At 48.0% G+C, this 22887-nt stretch overlaps 1 long non-coding RNA gene and 1 pseudogene across 1 annotated transcript; both read right to left on the bottom strand.

Moving 5' to 3' along the window:
* Positions 1–1908: 1908 nt before the first annotated feature.
* On the bottom strand, positions 1909–16156 carry LOC115316239 (annotated as a pseudogene).
* On the bottom strand, positions 4656–7141 carry LOC115316232. The gene is made up of 3 exons (XR_005718100.1): positions 6641–7141; positions 6396–6563; positions 4656–6047 (listed from the first exon to the last, which is right to left on the bottom strand). It is a non-coding gene; the product is annotated as an uncharacterized LOC115316232 (long non-coding RNA).
* Positions 16157–22887: the final 6731 nt, after the last annotated feature.

Raw genomic sequence — 22887 nt, forward strand, 5'->3', positions numbered from 1 at the left:
ACGGCGTTCAGTTTCAATTATATTATTTTTTCTTCTCTCTCGTTGGGACGCGCACAGAGAGCACATGAAAATGCACGTTGGTCGTCGCGAGGACGTAAGCGAGCGATGTTGCCGGCGATGTCAATTTGATCATAAAAAGTGCATAAAGCTTTGTAGCTGTCGTAGGCGTGGTCGTAGGATCTTATCGTAGCGTGCGAAAAACTTGCGATCATTTCGCTTCGTGAATACGGAACTTTTCTTAGGTTTTGCTGTAAGATCGTTTTGTGAATAAGCTCTGTTGCCTGTTGCGGACGACGAAGACAAGACAGACGGGTCGTACAAATACGACTCTAGGCAGAATCGCTTCTCGGCCATCGTGGCCTGGTGATGTAGCGGCGTGGCGGCATCTTCGTCCTTATTAATGTCATCTTCCCACCGCTCTCGTCGTGTTGGTCGGCGACCATTCACTCGAAGCCGCTCCGCCGGCTCCGCAATATGCTACTACAGCCCTCGGGTACTTCGACAATGCGAAATTGTAACACGCTGATGCCACCAAGTGGCAAGACTCATAACTACGGTATGCTTGGCCCTCCGTGGCATGATGACGTCAAGTTGCGCCGGATCTCCCGAGGTGCATCGCGCTCTTCGACAGTTGATTTTGAAGCGATCGCCGAAATCCAGGCATATAGAACGAAAAATACAGCCATCGCTTGAAATATGACTAGGCGATTATCAATTACAGGTTTATCTGATTCCAATTGACTTATATCTAGGTGTTTCCTGTATATCTTAAGTTTCGATTCAGGATCCGTTTAAACGTGTGAATGTTTGGTGTTAGTTTGTTTCCGTTTTGAGGGGATCAGTGACTGGCTCACATTAACCATATGCGGCGCGCCTTCCGATAACCTAATACTGCTCCTCGACAAAAGCAGCACAAGAGAAAAAAAGGACTCCACCGAATCGAGTGGCTTTCGCCGGTTCAAATCCAGCAAAATTTTTGGTTTCGGTTTCGCGTTGAATATGGCACTCCTTGCTGCCTTTGGTTGCACACTTGTCCCCACTTGAGTTCGATCGAAGCTCTTGGCCGTCGTCCTCGGAGGGCTGTTCCAGCCAGTGATTTAGGCTCTCACTGGACTCGCTTATCTCGAAGCCATCTCCCATAATAAATTCTGACCCGTCGTTCTTGATATCCGGCGAGTTCAACGCCTTGTTTTTGACCTCGTTGAGGGAATCCGGTGCTTTGAGGTCCCATGTTTCGACGTTGTTCACGCTCAGTGTCGCGGAAGGCACAATAGTCAGGTCCTTCGGCGCTGGTGCGTGTGGTTGTTCCATGTGTGCCAGCCTGCTGGGCTCAGGTTTACTCGTCTGTGTTGTTTGTGGTGCAGGGCCTTGTTTCACTGCCATCGGTTTCTCTGCTATGGGCTCGTCACCCTCCTTATTTAATTCGAGGTTCATCGTGTCGTTCGTTTCAGTTCTCTGTGTTAGGGTTGCAGTGTTGTAGGCGTTACCAAAAAAAAGTAACTAAATATATTACTCGTTACTTGCAAATAAAGGGAACCCATTGCCGACCTACGTTACCTTAAAATAAAAGGGACGCGTTACCGTTACCGTTGCCGATAAAAATTAACTCACGTTACTGTTTAATAATGAACTAAAACATTTCCTGTTTCGACGTTTGAGGTGTGCGTAAGCGCCATAGCTAAAAACTGTATGTCCATGCGGAAACATCAGATTATTACCTTCTTTCCTTTAGCGTTTCACCCAAATAGTCACAAGAATCAACGCGGAAGTATATATAGAGCTGATTTATAACATATTGGTAAGAAACTTAACAGAAGAACCGGCCTCTCTCATTAGCACAGCAATTTAAAACGACCCTAGATATAAATTCTAAATATATTTTATTCACAACATGTTGAAGTACAGAAAGTTGCTGTAAAAACACGCTGCCCCCCTTACCCGAAGCACACTCCGCTGTTTTACTTCAGCAGCAGATGAATTTAGAAGTTGCCATCTGACATTTCACCTCGCTTCTTGGTAAACACGTCTGGGTTTTCAAAGAAGTTTTCCTCTTCTGCAGCGTTCGCTTGTAGTAGGGAAGTGAGGCTCACGGCAAGCCGCGAAGAGACTGTCAGCTCGCTCTTGACGGCCGGAAGGACCGCATTTCGCTTGACTTCATCAGAAATCCACGACACCTTGAATCTCGGGAGCAGTGCAGCGGCAACCCGCAGCTCCTTATGAATCATCACAAGGTCGAAGCTGCAGCAGCGAAATGTATATTGTATTAGCAAAATAACTGGTGTACTTTATCCAAAGGAGTGACGTTCGTAGGCGCGCGAAACTCCCCGCGTCCAAGGGGAGCGTGCACTCTAAGAAAAAATGGAGGAAAAAGGGTAGCAACGGCGCGTCTTCCTTCCGTATACAGACGCGCCCCGAAGCGGACACGAGAAAAAGGAAGGAACGAGACGTTTTCCTCGGCTGTGTTCCAAAATTTACTCGATCTTACACCAGGGTAAGGGTTTTGTACCCTTGGCGTTCTAAAACCTACCCGCGTCCACCATTTTTTAATCTGTGCTGTCACGTGACACGATCCGCCGGAGTAACTCGGATCCATTTGGGTAAGATTTGGAACACAGCCCTCCTTCTCCAGGCAGACGGGAGAAAGCTTTCGCCCTCCCGACTCATCTTCTTTCGGTTTCGTTTTTCGAGCACGTCGTGCACGTTGTTTAATAAATTAATGTTGAGTTGATTGAGCTTCAGCGGCAGCGAAGGCCGCCTGTAATTCCGTCTTCTAGTCCAAACGTGCAAAACATGTCGGTTGCATTGACGTTTTTGCCACTAGTTTTATCAAACGAGCGAACGAAGCCGCTAGAAACAGCGAAGTTCCGGAGCAGTGCCAGCAGCGCTACATACACTCTTAGTTAAATCCTGGCTAAAATGCACGCATAGGCGGGAAAGCGGGTCAAAATTTCGCCGCTTACAAGCAGTTGGTTTAGGTGTCTCAACTTATGCGGCCCGTTGTTATGAGGCCCAGATTCAAGCGGCCCGTTCTCACTCGGATCAGGTATGCGGCCTGAATTTACCAGGGCCTTTGACATTTGACAATTTTCATGCGGTATTGAGATCAAAATTTTCCTGGCTATAAGCGGCCTACGATTATGCGGCCTAAAATTTAGGCTGCGGCAAAATTATCCTACAACGCCATTTTTGCGCCATTCACAGCATACTTGGAAGCATAGACAGCCGGCATGATACTCCGACAAGTTTTTTCTGGAACTGGAACACAAGTTTCAGCAACACAACATACGTCACATGAGGGGAATCGAACCCGCGCCCGCGAAGTGAAAATCAGACACCATAGCCACTACGCCACAACCGCACACATACAATGCTTGCGTTGTCGTATGCTTATATACACACGAATTGCTTGCTAAACTCGTAGACCGATGGGGGAATTGTATGCATTGGTTTGATAAGTGCCTATCCAATGGGAGAAATTACAATAGCATTTCCTCTTCTCCAGGGATAATTTATCTTTTATACCCAGCCCGATGCAGTATTTTAACCCTCGGCACAATGCTTCCGGGGCCCTTCCGCGTAAGCAGCGCATGAGTGAACACCGCACTTTATTGCTAGAACAGTAAAAACAGCTCCAATCGCATCCTCTAAAGGCACGGCTTGGGCACAAGTGACAAACCCGCTGTAAACATGTTTCGCTTGCCTCCATGGACAAAGTTGCCCAACATCGTCCGCCGCGAAAAAGGGAAAAGCGCCGCTCATACATTCATCTGGCTCGCCCCAAACTCCCACTTATCGAACTTTGCTTACTTACGTCTTGCACGAGTGGTGTTGCGAAAAAGCATTATAAGAGTAACCAGACATTGAAAGAGTGACAAAATCATAGTCTTGCAAAATATAAACCGTTTTCTGGCACGTCTCTTACGCTTCCGACTAGGAGAAACAACCGCGGAATCGGAACGCAACCCAACGCACAAACCACCTTCTTCTGCGGGCTATTCGGATAACTGTATATATATCACCGGTTGTGCACGGGCGCCCTTCCCTTGGCGAGGGACACAAGGACGTTTTCGTCGTATACCTTTGTTGCTGCTCCAGAAACGTATATGGTGCATTCCCAGCCTTCAAAATGTGAGCTTATTAAATACCCGAGTGTAACATGCTATACGGCCATATAACTAGCGCCCTTAAGTATGCGATGTCTAACGCCTGTAGCGTTAGGCACATGCAGGATTATCGTGAACGTGATTTTTCAATTTATGCTAACAGCATCAATGAGTTACATTAAAAAGTGTCAGGAATTATGCATTACACTATAAAAAATGCCCGTGCCTCTTTTTTCCCGCACAACACTGGGAGAGCTAATCAACTTACGGAGGCAGCTCAGCGAATGACAACGCCGAAACATATGTTTACACCAAAGAAGGCAGTTCGAGTTGTGACATTAAGCAATGCAAGCGTGACGTTTTGCATTGCTTAATGTCACAACTCAGACTGCGTTTTTTGGTCTAAACATGTGTTTCGGTATTGTCACTCGCTGAACAGCCCTGTCAGTTGTGGTGATTGGCTCTCCGAGTGTTCTGCGTCAATGTAGACGCACAAACGTTTTTTAGAGTGCATTAGCTTCCATTGAACAAAAAAAAAAAAGAACAGCTGATTTGAAGGCAAAATTTCTTTCCTCCAAGCGGCACGCCCATCATATTCAATTTTTCTTTCAAGCGCAGTAAAGCATTTGCTGAATTGAAGCTTTGGTTTGGGCTAATTGGTTCATTAAAATGTAAAAAATTTAAAAGGGGAAAAAATGAGGACGAGACACGCACAACACGGACTAGCACTAACTTTCAACTGATTTAATAAAGTCAGTCAAACCCAGCGCGCATCTGTGAAGTCTTGTCTACCACGCCAACCTTTTGTGATAAAAGCATCCCATACACACTAGACTATCGCGCTGGGTTTGACAGGCTTGATTAAATCAGTTGAAAGTTAGCACCAGTCCGTGGTGTATGTCTCTTCTTCGTCAGTTTTTTTTTTCTTTTTTTTTTTTTGCTTTTAAGTTGTTTAGAGCAATAAAGTATTGAGTTAAGTAACTGTTAGCACAGCCCACACAGTCTGTTGAAGGGTGTATAATCCATTTATTGAAATTCAAACGAACGAACACATTAAGAACTCACACTACTATCACAGTTAGCCCTTTTTCGTTGTACGAAGCATGGAATAGCTGTACTCAAGCATTTTTCAACAAAGAATATAGTGAGATCAAGATTCTGCATTCCTAAGAATATTTATTACTGTTAAACAAAGTACTTATTACTCTTTTTACTGAAATAAATGTGACCGAATGTAGGTAAGTTATGCAAGTCACACAAACTGTATTACAGTATTAACTAAAAAAAAAAGAGATCAGGAGCTGCTGTATTCGGTTTCTTACTGGAAAATATCACAGCATCCCTATCTGCGTCTTGCGCTAGCGTTCAGCAATCCGAACACATCTGCTTTTGCCCATTACTGTATAATAAAAACCAACATTGCAACATGTTATCATATACCACTGGGATCCGCAAAGAATGGCACAAGCATACTTTGATTTGTACGTCATCAGGCTGTTACATTAATCGTGCATTTCCAAAAAACTACTCTTTTTTATGCACTTGCGTTGTAAGATGAACGAGTACTTTCTTACGTTAAAGCCAGGGATATTCTTCCTCTGTGAAATAACACCTGCAGTGACTTTGCCGCAGTAAACACATGTACATTTACGTAACCTTCATGCTCTCGAGAATCTTTACGAGCTTGCTGTTAGCCCAGCTGCGGGGAAATTTTTCACCATTGCTTATCGCACTTTGCACGAGCCCCAAAGTTTGCGCAAATGCCGAGTGGTATGTTATGTTTTTGACATGATACACCGTTAGGCAAAAGAGTAGAGCCTTCTCCAAAGTAGCGTCATTTACCTTGATAATTTTGCCAGGCCCTCCACAAGAGACGATTTTTGTCGATATGCCCCAGAAGATTCTTGGGCCAGGAGATGCTGTTTACTCAGCGGAGACGACGCTCTGAAAAGATTTTTTCTTTTTCAGAACAAACGCTACACATTATACATATATAACATTGTACAACACTTTCCCTGGACACCTATTTAGGTTTCACTGGTACGCCTGTACAATGATATTGTAGTGCAGTTCCAAAAAAATTAACTTAAACTGTCTGTGCCCTTGGCCTGTCTAGCTAGTTCCCAGTGCTAGGATGGTGAAATCATCCAAAAACCAAGGAATGTGCATAAAAAATTTACAGCTGCTTTATAGAAATCAAGTGGAACCTTCTAAACTACACAAATAATAGCCAATGACAACAAATGTCTTTTGATTTGTCTGCACAAATATCTCGCTCACCAACCAGCTTACCGATGTTATGAGTGCCCATTTAGCATGTCTTCCTCTTAGGTAATCGTCGATCTCGGCAAAGTCCATCTGCCGGTTACAGATAGTAGATACCAGTTGCTTAACCTTCGATAGTCTCTGTAACAGGTTAGCCACGTTGTCGCCAAACCTTAGCTCTGTCTCTAGAGTCATCTGCAATTAGAAAGTACATTGTGTGAATCAGTGCAACACCGTTTGGAACAGCATGCACTATTATCCAAGATACTCACAATATCTTCATTAAGAAAGTAGCACGGCAGAGAAGCCACAGGACTGGTCTTGCATTCCCCGAGCGTGGCATGCAGCAGCACAAACAGCCTTTCTTTGTTGAATGAACCAGCTGGACCAAGATCTTTACTAAGTGCCTAAAGAAATAAATTATTATTGGTGTTTTTTCCACCTTTCCAGAAAATAAGTGTCTCAAGACTCACAAGTGTCTTTCAACTACTTGCAGTTAAGGCTACTGCTTAGTGTGCTCCTATGCTGTGTGGCCAGGAAAAGAAGGCCTGACATAAAGCTACAGATACATGGGTCGATGTAGAGTGTTGCACCACCAGTGTCATAGAACATGCTGCTTTACGCCTACATATTTTCACGGTGGAGAGTAAGCATATCGAGTGTAGCTACATGATGTGCACAGTTTTCAATACACAACTTACTGTCAGCTCGATTGATGCAGATTCAGCATCCAGTTCTGGTGGCACAACTGCATTCTGAACCACAGGAGTCTTAGCAGCCTCTCTAGCTGCCCACCTGTGAGTCCTGTGCCGTCTTGCCTCAGACAGTTTGGTCGTGAACACACTCTGAAAATTTTATAAAAGGAAATCGCACAGATCACCGTAATAATCATTTGACAGAGTGTCAGTTGGCTGGCTTGAATAGCAAGATCCATTGAATGAACACTTTAAGGAAAAGTATATTGAATGAAACAACAATTTATAATTCAGGACTTAAATCTATAGGCCATTTTAAGGAAATGTTTGTTTCCTGAATTACTTCAATGTAGACTATTTTGTGGCACAATAATATTTATTTTGTGGAACCAGCTGAACTTAACAGAAATATAGAGCCATTGGGCGTCTTTTCTCCTATCTCTATATTTCTGTAAGTTCCCAGCTGGTTCCACAAAACTAAATATGTACGGCCAACTAGCTCAGGTGATTCCCCTCGCAAATATATACCTAGATAGTGGAGCACATTGAAAGGTATCTGTAACAAGCGGGGATAGACCGCACGGCCGGCAGGACGTGGCCGGCTAAGCAGAAACATGACGCCGTCGTTCCTTTCGCTTCAGGAAGCGAAGAAGAAGTGTTTTGATGTCTCGTGATGGCAATCGAGGTGACCGACGACTACCGCTATGAAATCTGGTAGCGCTAGCAGCCAGATCGAGATTGTAACAACTCTCCCCCTTTAGAACATTGCAAACGTAAAAAGAACTAAGGAGAGTAGCGCTGCACGGGTCTTCTAGCCCTTGCGCTACGTCGCAGATGCGGTGCGCTGCTGGTTGTGGCGAGGACAGTGCTACTGGTGTCCATGGGTTTGCCAACATCGGCAGCTGTGCCAACTGGTACCATAGCAACGGAATCATGTGGAACCGTAACCGGATCAGCAGTTTGGATGGTGTCTTCTGTTTGTAGTTCTTGCTGATCTGCGGCAGTCTCGGGCTGAAGTGGCTCGGTGACTGCTGCAGTTGTCTCCGTCTGTCTGGGCCGCAGGTGGTCACCATGACGATGCCACACTGTACCGTCGTTGAGGCGGACTTGTGCTGATGAGTTACTGGTGGCGCCTATCACACGAGCAGGCAGCCATGTCGCACCTTGACGGAAATTCCTTGCGAAGACTTCCTCTTCAGTGCCACATGACGGACCTTGCCGGCACCCTTTATCCGTGTACAGCTTCTGCTTTAGCTGTATGAATAGTACTGACGACTGGAGGCTTGGCCGGAGGACATCTAACGGTGTTTTAAAACGTCTCCCGGTCAGTAGCTCGCACGGCGCTCTGCCGGTGACCTCATGCGGAGTGGTCCTGTAGTGGAACAGAAGTCTCGATATCTGAGTCTGGAAACACCCAGATGCGCTCTTCTTAAGTTTGTTCTTGACAGTTTGAACAACACGCTCCGCTGCACCATTAGAAGCTGGATGATAGGGTGGTACAAGCATGCGGCGTATACCGTTGCGTGTCAAGAATTCCAAGTATTGTTCACTTGCGAAGGCAGGACCATTATCTGATACTATCAGATCTGGCAGTCCATGCTGGGCAAATGCTACTCGCAAATCTGTGATAGTAGCTTCTGCCGAGGTGGATGGCACGGGGAAAACTTCTACCCACTTTGAGAATGCATCCACAATGACTAGGAAGATTCGCCCCATGAATGGGCCTCCAAAGTCAATGTGAAGCCTTGACCAGGGCTTTTGTGGAAAAGGCCAGGGTGTCTGCTGAACCGGCTATGGAGCCCGTTGATGAGCTTGGCAAACTGTGCAGCTCTTCACGTTTTTGGCAATATCATTGTCAATACCCGGCCACCAGACGTGGCTTCTGGCGACCATTTTGCTTTTCTCAATGCCGGGATGGCCTGCATGAAGAAGCTTCAGGACTCGATCTTGCAACACTTGTGGGACTACCACTCGTGCTCCCCAGAGCAAACATCCGTCATGAAGGCTTAGCTCAGTACTCCTTGCGCTGAATGGGTTCCCTTCTGGTCCCAATGTAATGCCCTCTCCTCTCAGGACAGCAAGCATCACGTTACCCAGAAACGGGTCATTCTTCGTTGCTTGAGCCACTACAGCAGGTGACAGAAGACTGGGGTAAGCCTCTTCGAGCATAAAGATTTCAGCTGGCACAGGTTCTGAAACACTGTTTGTCGTCACTGGCAGTCTACTGAGTGCGTCCGCGTGTCCGAAGTCTTTCCCCGGTTTGTAGAGAAGCTGGTACTTGTAAGCAGAAAGCTTGAGAGCCCACCTAATGAGTCGAGGCGAAGCGTGGACTGGAATCGGCTTGTCAGGACTCAGCAATCCAAGTAGAGGCTTGTGGTCTGTGAAGGCTTGGAACGGGTTTCCCCACAGGTACTGGTGGAACTGCTCAACACCGTACACCAAAGTTAATGCCTCTTTGTCGAGCTGGCTGTAGTTTTGTTCGGCTCGGGACAAGCTTCTGGATTGTAACGCTGTTTATTCCGCAGACTATGCGGTCTCTCAGCATGTTCCCTAGTTCTGTTCCAAAATTGCAGTGCTCCGACAGGCTCTTCAACGCTGCAACAAACTTGCTTACGGTCTCCCCTTCCGCGCGAACACGCGAATTGAAACGAAACCGTTGAACGACAGCAGGAGGCTTGGGGCAGTAGTGATTCCCGAGAACGTCAAGAACCTCGTCTAAAGACTTATCTTGTGGCTTGGCGGGCTTCACCAGGTCTCGCAGTAGGGAGTATGTCCTCGCGCCGCAACAGCTGAAGAAAATGTCCTTCTTCTTGGTATCGTCAACGTCGTTCGCAGAAAAAAAAAAAGCTTCAAGACGTTCGACGTATGACGGCCACTCCCCACCTTCTCCCTCAAAAGGTTCAATTCTGCCGAACGTGGGCATGGCGAGCTGAGAAGCTTGAAGAATGCCTGGTGCTCGCGAACTTGCACGTCGCGAACTTCCGACGTTCGAAGAACTTGAACGAAGTCTTTTTCCCTCGTCGCCAATTGTTACAAGCGGGGATAGACCGCACGGCCGGCAGGACGTGGCCGGCTAAGCAGAAACATAACGCCGTCGTTCCTTTCGCTTCAGGAACTGAAGAAGAAGTGTTTTAATGTCTCGTGATGGCAATCGAGGTAACCGACGACTACCGCTATGAAATCTGGTAGCGCTATCAGCCAGATAGAGATTGTAACAGTATCATAAAAGAGTGTCCATAAAGCGGTGGAAAAGGGAAAGGGGAAGCTTTGACTCTTGCTTACATCGTGTTATTTGGATCGAGTCGCCCTTTATCTCTACAAATATAATTGCAAGATGAAGGCCCTTTACTGACTGTCCAGAAAGCCTGTTAAGAGAGGTTCAAATTGCTATCCCTAGCAGTTTTAATAATTTTTTATGCTTAACTAATGTGTGCACTGTGCCAATGCTGTTTATGAATTTATGTACATAGATGATTTCGTTGTTCAACAGCTGAAGTTAACAGTACGATCAAGAGAATCCTACCCGTGTCATCACGGCGACAGGTGTTGCCTTAATGACTTTTTAACCACGTGAACAGGAAGTTGATTCAATTATTGCAAAACTACCGTGTTAACCACAACATATGCATGTTGGTACTCACCAAGCAGAATTTCAGCAGCACTGCAGGCGCTGTTGTTCATGACCTCAGAGGTACTGATGCTGGCACCTTGCGAAGTAGACCTTTGCATGTTGTCAGACAAATCGCATGACTCGCCTTCAAATATACCTGTAAACAGAGCGAATAATCAAGCTACATGAAGTCAACAATGTCATTGTTGATGTCGTATAGTCATAAATACTGTCAATGTCTAGAATTATGCTGGCCTCACGTGGTCTTTTTATCTGTATGGCAGCAAAAATGACACTTTCATAACTTTAATTTATGGAACTGGTATGAATCTGGCATCACACAAGAATATCAAATATTTTTACTGGCAGTATTAGCTTCCTGGTCAGCAGCTGGCATTAAACATTTGTTTGAATTTTCAAGCCCACAGTATTATCTAAAAGGCACGAATGAATGGGTGCTCTAGCACCATCTTTGTTTTCCTTCGGCAGAAAGAGCTGTAGAAATAAACATGGCTGTAAATTGTCTGGGGTTATACAAAGCCACTTGTGGAATGTTTTCTCCACTTTCAGTTTAAAAAGCTTTGCAACAAGCTTGACATTGACAGCCGAGTGTAAGATCATCACAATACAGCCCCCTCAGAAAAAAAAATAATTATGCAACCCAGAAAGAGAAAAACAAGACGTGAGGACTTCTAAATAACTTAACTTTTTTTTTCTTTTGGCGGGCGGGGGGGGGGGGGGGGGGGGGTGCAACAGGCACATAGTATCTGTATGTGCAGGATGCCTATGTTTTTTTTTGTTGTAACGTCATTTTATGCAGTACTCGATGCCGACAGCACGAACTCACAGAGGATATAATATTAATTATAATTTTTATTTGCACAATTGGGTTACTTACTCGGCAGCGTGCAAGGCTAGAAAGAAAGGCTGAGACCCGTACGCAGATGCGCCTGTTAGCCCGCCACCAAATGGGGAAAAAAAAAGAGGATAAAAGGAAAAGGTGGGTGAACAAGACGGTCAAACATGAAAATACGCGTAAAAAACGGGTAGCAATCATTTGGGCCGCCGCCGGCACCATCACCATCACAAACGCCCCCCCCCCCCCCCCCCCCCTCACCTCTCCCCCCATGCTGCTCTACCAGGCACCCGGCGCGGGGAGCCCACAAAAATATCCACGCCCGCGGCAGCGAGCGGCAATCGGCTGTTCATAGTAAGATGACACGCACCATCGCCTGAAACCCACGACCTAAGAAGTAGCACGAAACAAAATGCCACTGTAGAGTAGCAGTTAAAGATAAGAGCTCGAGTTGGAACACGCTCTTTCGCTCGCTTCAAGGTAAAAGGAAAAAGAAGAAAAGAAAATCGCCGCTACGCAAGTTGGACCGATTGATTTATGTTGCTCGATGTACTGTACCTTCATCCGCACTTTTCACATATCCAGGGGCTTTAATGTCCCCATCCTAAGACAGACGTGTAAAGATGAAGGCACATTAGTCTCTACTAGAGTAACTCATTTATAGCAAAGATGCCTACGTGAAACTAAAGTGCAATAACGGCCTACGTGTCGGTAGCGTCACACGGAACAACGCAACGTTATTACAACGGACAAGTGCATACCGAAGCGGTCCGGTATTCAACGGTGGTCCGTACACGCGTGCCCCTCGACTGACACACACAGACACGCACAAAAGCATGAAATAAAAGCGGCACTTACTAATCCGTGCGTGCTGTACAGGGCTGTGGCCGTAGTAAACGCACCACGTCGCTTGGTGAGGAGCCGCAGGTTGGCTGCAGTTGTCGAGGGCCCTGCTGTAGCCATCGCACTCACAGTTGCTTGCGTGGCATTGACCTCGCAACATACCTTTGATGTCTTACGATGAATACATCACCGCCGTGGATTTCAAACCAACTTTCCTTTTTGAACGGTGCGGATTGCGCGCGCCAGAGAACGCGACGACGACAATGCAATTTCGGGCGACTACCGGCAAAGCTATACGCCTTTTGCGCGGACTGAGCATGCGCGGTAGGACTTGCAAAAAATTTCTTGTTTTTGTTTTCAACTTTTCAGAGAGAAAAAGGGACTTGAGACAGGGAATTGGGCTCGAACCCTTTCTCTTTCTCAAGTGTGCGCCGTGCGCCCCGCCGCCGACAGCGTTGAGGGGGAGACGCGGAGACACGCGGCTTTTACGGGCTGTTGTGCTTCATTCGCGCTTTCTTTTCTTTAAGCGGGACGGTGCGCTTCGGCGGCTGTCGAGTGGGCCGCATAACGACGTTCGAACGGGTTAGGGCCGTTTACAGGTGGTACTTCGATCTTTTTGGGCCGCTTCCAGAGGCGTCACGGATAGTTTTCTTCACAGGGTTGCTTATATCCCGTGTCTTAGGCAGGACATTGAGGAGTACCGCTTGTACCCAGGCCATTATCCAGGACGTAGATAAGGGTGTACACTGGGTAAGAGGGCCGTCTCCGGTTTGCGGGACACACGCGGAGCTACAGTAGCGAAACCACGAGGAACTGTGTCGACGTTTTCGACGTTATGGAAATCGCAGGAACTGCATCCAAGGCAAGCAGGTTTTCCTGCAGGCTGCCTGGGTTCCTTCCATGCTGAGTTCGGTTCTGTTGTCCCGTGCCGAGTGCCAACCGGCGTTCAACGTGATTCTGTATTTCTGCGTGTCAGCAACATCGTCAACGTGGTTCTGTATTTCTGCGTGTCAGCAACATCGTGATGGCAGTGTTGTGGGTTGTGAACAGAAGACTGGAATTATCGCCGATGTGACCGTGTGTTCGCGTATCAGTGGTGTAACAACAAGAAGAGATGACGTAAACTGTTGGGCATTGATGCCGCTGGTCGGGCCGTGATCGGAGTGGGCGGGGTGTCGCACAATGACATTCCGCTTTACATTAAAGAGTTTGAGACCACTTGAGGGATTAGATGCAGTCGATCGACATGTGGATAGTCATGTTGGAACGCTGGTCTGAACGGTAAGCTCCTATCGTACAGTGGCCAATGTGACTGTTGGTCCCCGAGAGCGATTGCGCTCTGGGGAGAATACTGAACAGTACGAAATTATGACGGAAAGTACGTATATTTACAATGAAAGTTTAGCATTAAAAAAGAAAAGAAACAGGTAAAATGGAAAAAAAACGAACAAAAAAACGCTATCCTTTATTTAACTGTTAAATATACTACGGTTCCTGTAGAAACTGCCCTCCAAGTGGCGGGCTGCGATAAGCGCTAGAAGTTTTCGAGCTCGCAACGGCGTAGCTCCGTACACTTAACACCTGCCGCAAGTCGCGGCTTTGACTGCATTCAAGTTGATCGAAAAGCGATTTCTCTGCCCGTGAAGCATAACTTCCAGCCGAGTGAATATCCGCTCTACAAAGATTAATCCAAAACGGCAATTGCAGCCGTCTTGTAGAAAAAAGCACTACAATAGAAATACTGGCTACGAAGGGCCGTGCGGGAAAACAAACTCATGGCTTGGAACCACATTGGAGCGGCTCGATTTATTGGCTTTCAAATAATTACGGCATGATCGAGCGTTTTCTTTTTAACAAGAGATTCATCCCCTGAGCCTTTAAAAATAGCCTCAGATGTATGACATTGCTGGAAAAAAAATAACATGCTCGGAATATTTTTTATTGCTTAGGGAGTCACTGAAAAATTTCGTACGTTCAAAACGACCAGTATAAAAGGCGGAAACGCAGAGCTCGTGAGTAGTGATCGGGCTAGTGTGCTGTTGTATTGATGTTTGTATGTGCGATGCATCTGTATGCGCTCAATATATGTTCACCTGATGCTTTTAGTGTGCGTAACGTGTCTACATGTGTTAGAGGTTCCCGAAGAAAAGTAAATACACTTGTGGCGTAAGAAAATAAAAATATTTTTTTGTAAAACATGAATTGGGCGGTATCTAGCGCCACCTAGCCTAGCTACTTGCAATTACTCTGCTTGACCCTGCCATCTGGTGGCAAGCGATTTAACATCATTTTACGCTACGAGACTACGCCATAATTTTGTGTTACCGTGCTGAGGTAAGCCAAGAAGTTGCTTCGGATTTGCTTTTTTTTTTGAGAGCGGCTTTTGGTTTTGCGGGCGAATGGTTTTCACTCCTCCGTGATGTGCTGTTGACGCAACGGTTGACGAAGGAATTGTGGCTCGAGGAATAACAAAGGTAAGAGATAAAGTGCGCGAACTGGGTGCCGGTTGTCTCCGTTAAACATCGCAGTGCTGACGATGAGAAGACTTAGTGACTGCATGCTTTCGAAACGTAAGTTTCTTTACCTGCAGGTGGAAGCCGGCTTCGGAAATAAATACAGTTCGCGGAAAGCTCGTGTTACGTTTTTATTTGCTGCTCCTTTCGCTCCGTACAATATACTTAGTGTTCTCGTTAAGCCTTGTCGAGCTCGATTTGCTTGATTCGTGGCCGCCATAATGAGATGCAGTCGACGGAGGAACTTTTGCTCTCCTGCTTAAGGCACGAAAGTTTCTCCCTTTCTGAAGGAACATATGTATCAAAAGCGTTCCTCCCCTTAGGGAGGACTATACTGACCCTTTTTTCTAAGAGTGTGACGAAAGAAGACAAGTCTCAAATCGGCTGGGTCTTTTGTGTGCGGTGATAATACACACCACTCAGTAAAGAAAACGAGTCGTCTGATCGATCACCAACGGTGGAATCGGCAGGCCCCAAGTTTCAAAACGTACTCTGTGCGCGAGAAACATCGACCATAAAACCGTACAACCGACGGTTTTACCCTTTTGGCTCTCCCGATCAATATTACATTTCATAGTGCTTTAAAGCATTTCATGCAATTTACGCGTGTCAAAACTGCTCTCTTGTGAATTCCTGCCAAAAGAGACACAGCTAGAGGTCCGCAGTAGCGCAATCCACCCATCTGCTCATACTCAATCTTCTTAATGAGAACGTCGAGCGACGGAAGCAGATAGCCACAGTGAAGGTGGTTGTCACCTTGCAGGACATTCAGGGCCCAGCAGACAGGTTTCAAGACCTGTAATGAAACGACAGATACTGTAGCAAGAAAAACACAAAAACTACCTAAATTTGGTGTGCCCTGCAATACTCCTTGATGAAGTTGCCTCGCGAGGTGGCAGCAGCGTAGGAATTTCTAGCTTGCGGAAAAGGACGTCTAGGTATGTTCCCTTTCCTAGAAACGTGCTGATAGCCTCGATGGCCTTGAAGGTAGAGTTTCACCTTGTAGCATTTGGCCGAGGTACGTAGATTCCGCATTGGACCTTGATCAGATCAGTTGTTCGCGCGGATTCTCCTTGCATATTCCAGAGCTTCTGGCACTTGGTGGACACACTTTGCTTAGTCGTGGAATATTCCTGATCAACAGACCCTGCACGAGCAGCTTCGACGGTAGCGATGAGGTTCAAGATCTGTGTAGACCACCGGTAGTGTGGTGGCAGGCGGTGCCTTCCTTTCTCGGCGCTGTCGACCAGCGAACATAAATGCACGAGCATCGTTTGCAGACTGCCTGCGCTTCGATACAGTTGTGAAAATAACAATGAGAAGGAAGCGTTCAAGTCGGGAGTTTATCTAAAATTCTCACTCTCTTTGAAGGATGGTGGGTCATAAATTTCTAGGGCGGTAAAAATTTGTAATATCCCTGCAAAAAAAAAAAATACTCAGGCTCAAAGGGGTTGTAGCGCCTTACTTGAACTCTATATAGGAAATTTTGGAGGACTGCTCTCGAAACTACGTGCAATCAAAAACTTCTGCTGGTGGTCACACGTTTAGATTGCGGGATTTTGCTAGCTACCAACTAACACAGGTACCGATAGAGTAACCAAAGGGTTGTCTCAACAGCGGCGGCGATCTCAAAGGAGCCGTCAAACCTAGTAGCCCGCGGTCCCCACATCTCCACGGCAATATAGACGACGTTTAGGGCTAGATTACCGCGGGTCGGTTCGATTAATTACCTCCGTCGGTGCCAATGATCGTCTACCTTGTCTCACTCTTTCGAATATAGCGGTAGAGAAGACACACGTACCAGAGTAAGGACAGAGTACAAGAGCATTTATTAACATACTCTTAAAATGAACTGCTATGTCCCCATCCAAAATGCCCCCGGCGCCGGCAAGGTAAGAAAAGGTCCTTACCTGGCCAGACGCGGGGTTCCGGAGAGCCAAGACCGGGGAAGCGTCGGAGAAGTCGCCGACACACGTCCTATCTCTTTCGCGGTCACCCGGACGAGTCCCTTTCCCGAAAGCGGGAAAACAAGAGGCGTAACCTCCTTGCCTGTAGGCAGTGATTCGCATCCGAGCGGGGGCACGGAAAGAGGTCCCCCCGGGAGAGAGTGAGAGGAGAGCCCCCCAAGCCAGGCGGCCCTCCGCCTCACGAACAGGTCGGAGCTCACGGCGAAGAAGGCCGAGCGTTCCGACCCGCGGCCGTTATCACAGCCATCGGGAAAGGGAGACCAGAGGAATCCCCACATCCCCCCCCCCTCCTTAAAACGTTAGGTGGGTCTCAAGAAAGAATAAAGGAGGCCCACCTGCTCTCATAAAATAATATACCTCTCTGTGCACCCCCAAACACATACACGCGACACCCAGCGCGCGTCTTCACAGTGTCCGCCGTCAACAGCTGGCCCGCAGGACCGAAGACCCGGAAAGTTCAAGTTCCAAGCACTTCACAGTCGCCGCCACAGCACCGCAGAGCATCACAGGCACCGTGCTGACGCCGCTGGACCCAGGTGTCGCGGTACGGGCTGGCCTGCAGTGGGGGGCAGTCAGGCGGTCGTGAAGGCGGCAGCACCAAAAAAGACCAACGACCGCCGCCCACCGGCGGAGACCAGCTGGGGAAGTCCCAGACACGCTGCCCGGGGGGTTCGGCGCCGTCTCGGCCGCAGTGGGCTGGTGAAGGGGGGGGGGGGGGGGGGGGTGGACGACCTCGGAGCAGACCTGCGAAGTCGTTTTGCGCCAGCAGCCAACACGCCCAGAGCCGGCCGTAGACCTCCCCAAAGGGAAGAAAGGGCGCCGCAGCCTCCGAACGAGGGGTCGCGCGCAACCGACGCTCCCCTGCCTAGGGCCGCAAAGGCGGCAGAAACGGACAGGAGCAAACGACAAACAAAAACCACAAAAAAGGTGGCCAGTTTGTCAAAGGTGACAGGAACATGCCAGAGCAACCCGATTCGACACCGGAAGAAGAAGCCATAAAAGAGGGGGCCCCTCCGTTCGAAACGCGTCCACATACCAAGCAAGCTAATTGAGTTCGCTCAATGTGGGCACCGGGGAGAGAGCTTCTAGGAAAAACGCCGAGTTCTCAATCCTTTGCGCAGGCAGCTAACACAGAGGCTGCCTACAATACCCGGTTTTATAGCTACCGGAAGAGTCCGTTGACTATAAGTGGCCAAAAACAGATAACAGTCTGCAGCTGGCTCCTCTTCTGAAGTCGAGGTAAATAGACACGGGGACTTCGAAGGGGCGCATAGACACAAACCGCCATGCATGCGCGTCTGCGAGCGGGGAAGATGCAAGTTCCCGCGCAAAACAGCCGCCATCTTGCTCCCCACGGAGGAAGACAAAAGGGGCCGCAGCTCACAGGCTCAAACCTGCCAGCTTCGCCAAATATTAGAGCTAGCTAGCTTACCGAGGCTAGAAAAACATGTCTTGCACTCGATACGGCCTGATCAAGGGCTCACAAAGGTGTGGACCTTTCTTTTGAGGCAAGGCCAGGTTCCAGAGCAACGTAACTGCTAAGAGTATTAGAGTCGCTCTTTCACCTGGATCACGCGAGTCTGACAGATAACGCCAAAGGGCGCTCTGGCTAAATGGCGCCTAGGTTTCAGAGCAACATAACCTCCGAAAGTCTTAGAGTCACTCGTCCACCCAGATACTGTCACTGTGCGCCTCAGACCGCGTAGCGCCACCTCCATGAACGCAAAACTAGTGTCGTTCATGGAAAACAACAGGCTGCAGGAGTACGTTGGCATCAAGCAGATGCAAATCTTTCCCGAAGAAAAACCCTCCGCGCTCACTGCAACACCAGCAGTGAATACAGCGCGCTTCAACAGTGTGCAAGCTGCTTCTCGACGCCGACGGTTACGCGGCCCGGCTCCCAGAGCCCGTCAGTAGCAGTACCAGCTACTTATCGACGTTATTGGCAGGCGTACCGTCCGACTCAACTGAGTGTCCGCGACTACTTCGAGTCAAAGAAAACGCGAATATTTGCATTCCCAGATTGCACTGCTGATCCTTCGCTAATCTTCTCTGCCAAGCCTCGCTCTCCGCCGGACGTAAAAGTCCACCGGTTCTCAAAAACATCATCGAAACTTCAATATACATTTTCCCTTCAGGACAAGTTGTTGGTGGCGCGCAAGGAACCCAAATACACACAGGTGAGGGATTCTCCTCAAGCACGGAGAACAAAACGATCTCCCGTAACAACGAATGTTGCTTGACGCACGCCAGTTCAAAACAGGAACACGCGGACGAATCAAACTGCGCTCGCTCAAAGCAGTGGTACTGCGGATTGCCGACTCGGCATTAATCGTTCAGCTATAAGTGGCGAGATCAGGACGCTCGTGGTACGGGGCGATCAAAGGCGAGGAATTGCTGGCAAAGGCCGGACGAAAACGGACGGAGGCCGGGAGCCACGACCACGATAAAGGAAGCCGTGGCCCCACATTGGGCGCCATTTTATGTGGGATTTTGCTAGCTACCAACACAGGTACCGATAGAGTAACCAAAGGGTTGTCTCAACAGCGGCGGCGATCTCAAAGGAGCCGTCAAACCTAGTAGCCCGCGGTCCCCATATCTCCGCGGTAATATAGACGACGTTTAGGGCTACATTACCGCGGGTCGGTTCGATTAATTACCTCCATCGGTGCCAGTGATCGACTACCTTGTCTCACTCTCTCGAATATAGCGGAAGAGAAGACACACGTACCAGAGTGAGGACAGAGTCCAAGAGCATTTATTGGAACACTCTTAAAATGAACTTCTATGTTCCCATCCAAAATGCCCCCCGCGCCGGCAAGGTAAGAAATGGTCCTTACCTGGCCAGACGCGGGGTTCCGGAGAGCCAAGACCGGGGAAGCATCGGGGAAGTCGCCGACACACGTCCTGTCTCTTTCGCGGTCACCCGGACGAGTCCCTCTCCCGAAAGCGGGGAAACAAGAGGCGAAACCTCCTCGCCTGCCGGCAGCGACTCGCATCCGAGCGGGGGGACGGAAAGAGGTCCCCCCGGGAGAGAGTGAGAGGAGAGCCCCCCAAGCCAGGCGGCCCCCCGCCCCACGAACAGGCCGGAGCCCACGGCGAAGAAGGCCGAGCGCTCCGACCCGCAGCCGCCACCACAGCCATCGGACAAGGGAGACCAGAGGGATCCCCACAAGATCTAATCGGAGCAGAGGAGTAGAAGAGGGCTGGAATGGGGTGGGAGAGGGTGGTAAGGTTAATTACTGGCTCAAGTTGCGACTCGACCAGATGGTCTCAGCAATTTAGTAGGTTCTTCCACTATTCCCTCTGCATTTACAATATGCATTTCCGATTATACTCGCGGACAACATTCTGTGGCTATGCAGTCAAAGGTGGTGCGCGTGCGCCGCGCACCTTGAGCGCCGATTGAAGCTGTGCAGGCGCGCTACTTGTGAAACCGCGCGCACGGCCTCAATTGGCATTTAGTGTGCGCGAGCGGGAGCGCTCTACCATTTACTCCCTAGTCACATAAAGTTTTTCGCGAGTATAGAGGACACAAGTCTTACTTTCGTCCACGTGGGTGTCGAGACAGGGCTTCATGAGCAGCACTAGCCCGTACGGCACGACACTGATGCGGAAGTCAATGACCTCGTTTTTAATTAGCACCGTATGAGGACGCAGTCCTATGCGAGCTTCAACAGGTCGAGTACGTCACTTGGGACGTAGGCGAGACGGTGCACACTGTTAAAACGCTTGCATATTCACGAGTGGCCCCAGAAAAACGACGTCAACAGAGAAGGAGCTCGCGATTCAGCATAATGCAGTGCCACGGGCCCGCGAATAATCAGTCTTCGGGGTAGCGGCGGCATAAAGAAACGCATCAGTGCCACACTACTGATCACGAATAACACCGAACACAAACTCGCAAGCCCCACCACCACCACTCGACGACGATACAACATACGACGTCAAATGCCTCAAAAGTGGAGGCGTCTGCTCCCGTACATCAACTAACGGAAGTGAAGTGTTCGGAGGACGCCCTTTTCAAGAATATATAAAAAATGCTTTCCGCAATGATCATTTTCATTTATTTTTTGAATACATACGGATAAATTAAAAATAATTTATTTCGCTATCTGATTCAAGCTATTCGGACTGGTCATTACACTGGTCAAGAGTCATATATCTATTCCCTAATTGAAGTTCGGCATTTTTTCATCTGCCTAGCAGTTCGGTCGCAGCTACCGAAGAACGTACCTTTGCACGTAGCTACGTAGGCCGGTCTAACGCTGAGACGCAGTTTGTGCAAGTTTCGTTCGCTTAAAAGCAGACGGAAGAGTACGCGTATGGAAGTTGTTCAGGATATCGGAGCGTAAACGTGAGCGAAGTCGAGGCCGAGGCTACGGTAGGTGGCTATCGGGGCGACGCCGTCCTCCGTTAGTCACCTCTTCCTTGCTCTACTAGGTACAATGCTAGCACCTGGAGACTGTGTTTACTGCGCATAAAATACATCAAACGAAACCAAGTGCATCATGTGTGCTCGACCGCTTCGGGGGAAAGGCTCACGGCTCGCTAGGCTCGTCTCTCTCCTGTTCTCGGATGCTGGCTGCCATGTTTTATGAGGAACACGCTCAGCCGTGTTTCGCTGAAGGCAGCCACGATGTATCGTGTTAAAGTTTACACGGCACCTCATGTGTAGACAAATAACACAGATGGCTGCGCGTAAAACGAACACGTTTTGACGTGTCCGCTATGGGACAGCGGTTTACACGCCTGAGCGTGTCATTTTTTGCTAATAGTGTAGCTGCGCGCCCACGCTCGAGCAACATAAGACGCCGAAGGGTTTTGAAGGCTGGCAGCTTGCGCCACAGGCAGGACAACTGAAGCTCATTCCTGCCGTTATCACCTTGCCAATAACAGTAGGCAAACATCCAGTTGCCTGAAAAGTTTTAGCTGTAGGTATCCTCTCAGTACAGGAACCATGGTCGCGATCGCAACGTTTGTACAATTAGCAGAACAGCAGGGACGCTCTTACTGGAATCGAGATCTGTATTCAGCATCAACACGGCGTCAACAAACATACCAAGCCAGATCAAGTAATATACACCGTGTACCATAAAACATTTGCAGTGTGTTTTTCTTTTTTCTTCACTGCAAAATTAAAGTGCGCATCGCCGAAGTCTCATTTACCACCAAATTTTACCTTAAGCAGTCCAAACCAGATGCCAGAGTTTCAAAACTTCAAACGTTGTAAACAATTTTCTGCAATTTTTAATTGAAAATGGGGCCCGTTTTCGAACGTTCTCGTTAACTGGCGTCATTCAGCTTCATGAATTCTAGAACTCCGTCGGGCGCCATATACTCCTTTAGAATTATAGAAATTGACATATTGCTCTTGAATAATATCACGGTTAGTTATGAATCCATGACATCCCTTAGCGAAAGGTAGCTCAATTCGAGTATGCTTCTGCTGTGCTTATTATGCATGCTACCCCTGTAATAATTTAGTGTTAAATTGGCCGATCTCGAGTATACTCGCTGATAATAGAAGCATATTATTAGTATGCTTGCAGCTCTATTTCCGAATAGTTTTCAGGACACTCCGTGCATGCTTCTAGGAAAAAGTGAGCATACCTTGGGTGAGCTTCCACTCTGATTCCAGTGATCTGTAAGCTTGTGAGCTTATTCTGCTAAAAGGGCACTTGAAGCACCCGATAACGAGAATTTAATGTAAAGGCAAATAAATTATATTAAGTGGTATACTGAAATGAGAATGTAAAAGAAATTGCTAGCAGTGGACACAACCTAGTCTCGATCACAGGGAATTGAGGTTTATGTCAATGCTGGCAATTTGTTTTACAGAAGGCTCACATTTCACTATTCCACCTAATATTCTTGACCAGTACATTTCCATGTGCGCTGTCAGAAACGTGGGGTGGAACGATAATGCCCCTTTGCAGTATGATAGCGAAGAAAGTATGAATGCATGCACTCAAAGATTTAACGGAGAAACTTTATTTATAAATAAGTTGGTATACACCTTGTATGCATGAATA

This window comes from Ixodes scapularis, unplaced genomic scaffold (genome assembly GCF_016920785.2).
Source record: "Ixodes scapularis isolate PalLabHiFi unplaced genomic scaffold, ASM1692078v2 PGA_scaffold2__306_contigs__length_199485367, whole genome shotgun sequence".
NCBI classification, from domain to species: Eukaryota; Metazoa; Arthropoda; class Arachnida; order Ixodida; family Ixodidae; genus Ixodes; species Ixodes scapularis.